Source organism: Lontra canadensis, unplaced genomic scaffold (genome assembly GCF_010015895.1).
Source record: "Lontra canadensis isolate GAN:19392208 unplaced genomic scaffold, GSC_riverotter_1.0 scaffold125, whole genome shotgun sequence".
Classification (NCBI taxonomy): Eukaryota; Metazoa; Chordata; class Mammalia; order Carnivora; family Mustelidae; genus Lontra; species Lontra canadensis.
Genome location: NW_022631119.1, coordinates 3,714,990 through 3,718,680, shown reverse-complemented (window position 1 = coordinate 3,718,680; position 3,691 = coordinate 3,714,990). Strand labels below are relative to the sequence as shown.

At 46.3% G+C, this 3,691-nt stretch overlaps 1 non-coding gene across 1 annotated transcript; it reads left to right on the top strand.

The window, feature by feature from the left end:
* Positions 1–738: 738 nt before the first annotated feature.
* On the top strand, positions 739–845 carry LOC116857792. The gene has a single exon (XR_004380801.1). It is a non-coding gene; the product is annotated as a U6 spliceosomal RNA (small nuclear RNA).
* Positions 846–3,691: the final 2,846 nt, after the last annotated feature.

The window sequence follows — 3,691 nt, the reverse complement described above, 5'->3', positions numbered from 1 at the left end:
TTTACTTTGGCTGCTTGTTATAGTTATTGATGTCCATTTATGACTTTTCTGAACGAATTTTGCAAAGTCTAAACCCTTTATCATATATGGCCATGGAAGTCTCTGTTCTATTGGTTTGTGGGGAACTAGTGATCAATAGAAATTTTCTTTACCTGGAACCAAAAACAATCTGCTAGTTTTTGAAGATGGTGTGTGTGTGTGTGTGTGTGTGTGTGTGTGTGTTTTGGCACACTTTCAGTACTTTAGCATTTTGCAACTATGCCTTAACTTTCATTTCCTGGTTGGACAGAGCCTGAAGGTAAATCAGAGGTGAATCTTTGGGCCTTTTCTAGAAACAACTCATAACAATACAAATAAAAATAACACAATCTTGGAATCAAGTGTCCCACGTTCTTCCCACTGAGCCAGCCAGTTGCCCCAAAAAGTCACGTCTTTCTAAGATAATCTATAAATTCTAGGCAATCTCAATCAGAATACTAGCATCAGTTTTTAATAATAAAATTGACTAGCTCATTCTAATTCTCAGTTGGAAGACAAAAGGGTCCTGAAGAGCCAGAAAAATTTTGGAAGATAATTATGTAATGGAAGGACTTGCCTTATCAGATCCCATAAAGCTTCAGCATGGTATTGGGACAGTAACACAAACATAAAAGAGAGATGGAAAGAACGGTTGTTCTGTAAATGGTGTGTGGACATCCAATGGGGGCTGGGGGAATGGTTACATCTCTACCTCACACCATGCTCCCTTCCTCAGCACATATACTAAAATTGGGATGATACAGAGAAGATTAGTGTGGCCATTGCACAAGGATGACATGGAAATTCATCTGTACCTCACACCGTACCCTGAAAATCAACTGCAAAGGAAATGTAAAAATCAGAAAGTCTTTACAGAATTAGAAGAAAATAAAGAAGTGCGTGTTTTTAAGTTTGAAGGATAAGGATACTTTTGCATGTAAGAAACAAAATTCAGTATCCATAAAGAGAACGATAAATGTAATTTAGTGAAAGTTGAATATTTTAAAAGTCCAATGATGCCATCCCTTCCAGCCAAGATGTGTACATTGAAATTGAAAGCTCTGCAACCAATTCTAATTCAGGCCAAGGGAGCAGAGACTGGGGACTAATGTCTCCTCAAAAATCCCCTAGGGGAGAGCTGCTCCTGGTAGAGAGGGAAATCTGATTAGGCAAATGTATGGTGTAAAATAAAAATACTGCCTTAGTTGATGCATCTCCCACCCTTTCCACCTGCCACCGCTCCCCAAGCTTCTACCATGCTTCAGTTCTGCCCTCTCCCCAAGTGTCTCAATTTAAAACCTCGAGGAAAAGACAGTGATTCTCTCATCACAGCTTGGGGAACCTGAGTGGGCAAAGGTGTGCTGGAGCCCCTCCCCCACTCTTCCCCCACCACCGACCCCGCCACCGGTACCCTGCATCTGCTCCCCCTTCCAAAATCCCAACTGCCCTCTCGGTAGCCGGCAAGATAGCCTGTCTAGCAGGGACAAGAGCCAGAATGAGGCAAATGCGTGGGGTAGTCAGGAGCAGACGAGTGAGATTAACGCAGTCATTTAGGAAACAGCCCTGAGACTAGAAAAAACTCGGCTACCGGAGACGGCGAATTGAGCCCTCATAAGGATATGAGAGCCCTTTAGAGAAAGAAAAACTGGGAGAAAGGATCTAATCAAGACCTAGAAGGCCCTTAGTTCCCATAGCAACGCCTCAGCGTGCCTTGGTATGCAGGATTCCTTCCTAGGGGCCTGGAAAAAACAAAAACAAAACCAAAAAAACGCAAGAGAGCCATGGATCCCTTCAAAATAGAAATTTTAAAATGTTCCCTCCAAAGGCAGTTCCAGATACTACATAAAGAGAAGTTTGCTGAAATTAAAGCCGTTGGTTGCCTATAGAAGAAGCGCTGCGCCCAGAACTGAGGTAAACTGTAGAACATTGAAATGGCTGCAAACCCTGGGACTTTACTGACAAATTGTATGAATCAAATGCAAAGCCCTGCTGCTTGCCCCCTCTGTACTCTTGACTGCTGGTTAGGAACATGCAACTTGCCCCTGGGTTTCGTTTTGTAAAGAAGGGGCCATTGCACCATAAGCATCTGTTTGATTTTATTCATTAATGTCTTCACTGTCCATTTCCTTTATTATATTTGATTTATTGGCCCATTGATAATGAGACCTGTGCGCAAAGTCAGGTCTCGGAGTTCAGGGGTCATAACACGTGGAGGAGGACAGGGGGTCTCCAGCGCTGAGTGCAAATCTCCTAGAAGATTCAGCCAACAGCCTGAAACATTGCGACGTCAGGGGGCGCCTGGGTGGCTCAGTCGGTTGGGCGCCTTGGCTCGGGTTGTGATCCTGGGGTTCCTGGGATAGAGCCCCACGTCAGACTCCCTGCTCAGCTGGGGAGTCTGCTTCTCCCTCTTCCTCTGCCCCTCTCCTGCTAATTCCCCCTCTTCTCTTTTTCTTTTTCTCCCTCAAAAAAATAAAAAACGGAAGAAGAAGAAGATGATGATGATGATGAAGAAAAAGATGATGAAGAAGATGAAGATTGAAAGTCCGGGTGAGGCGTCCAGAGCAAGTGTGTCTGCCAGGAATCCCACAAGAAACCTGTTACTCTTTGTAGGTGTGTCAGCCACAAATGCTTTTTATTGGTCAACGAGAAGTGAGCCCGCCTCCTTTGCACATCCATTGGCTAAGAGTTCTGTCTATATTTGAGATAACTGCATTCTTCCTTTCTTTCCCTGTGTTGCTTTCAAACCGAGTCCGGAGGCCTGCCTCCAAGTGAAGGCACAGGCATACACGAGGCCGGAAGAAGCTGGACAGGCAGGTGGCGTTGTGGTTCCAGAGCTTTACATTGTGCTGGCAAGAGATGGCGGGACGTGGGACGCTGGGGGCCCGCGTCGCGCGAAGTCCTCTGGGTCAGTCTTGCGTGCCTGGGAATTCGGCAGTCTTGGTGGTGAGGGTTCCAACTCGGGCTCTAAACCCAAGCGGTAAACCTGCAGCTCTTTCTGCTTTCCAACCGGACTTGGTGGGCACCTGCGCAGAGACTGATCTGCAGGGTTTCCCACCTCCGACTGGCAGGGTCTTGATATTAAAAGGAAAAGAGAGCATTTTCCAGCCCACCCTGTAAAATGCCCTTTTATTTTCTGGCAGGTGTTTGTGTGTGTGTGTGTGTGTGTGTGTGTGTGTGTGTGTGTTTAAGATTTTACTTATTTATTTGACAGAGAGCACAAGCAGGGAGGGGGCAGAGGGAAAAGCAGACTCCCCACTGAGCGGGGAGAACGATGCAGGCAGGGCTGGATCCCAGGACCCTGAGATCAGGACTTTAGCAGAAGGCGGATGCTTAACCGACGAGACACCTAGGCGCCCCTTGGCGAGTGTTTTTTGCAGGACACCCTTTGTGAAGCCTTGGCGGATGGATTCAAGTTTATTAAATGAATAAATTCCTGGTTAAGAGTGCATTGAGGGGCAACTGGGTGGCTCAGTGGGTTAAGCCTCTGCCTTCAGCTCAAGTCATGATCTCAGGGTCCTGGGATCGAGCCCTGCGTCGGGATCTCTGCTCAGCGGGGAGCCTGCTCCACCACCCCCCCTCACCTGCCTCTCTGCCTGCTTGTGATCTCTGTCAAATAAATAAATAAAATCTTTTTTTTTTTTTTAAAGAGTGCCTTGATACCATAGCGCCACAA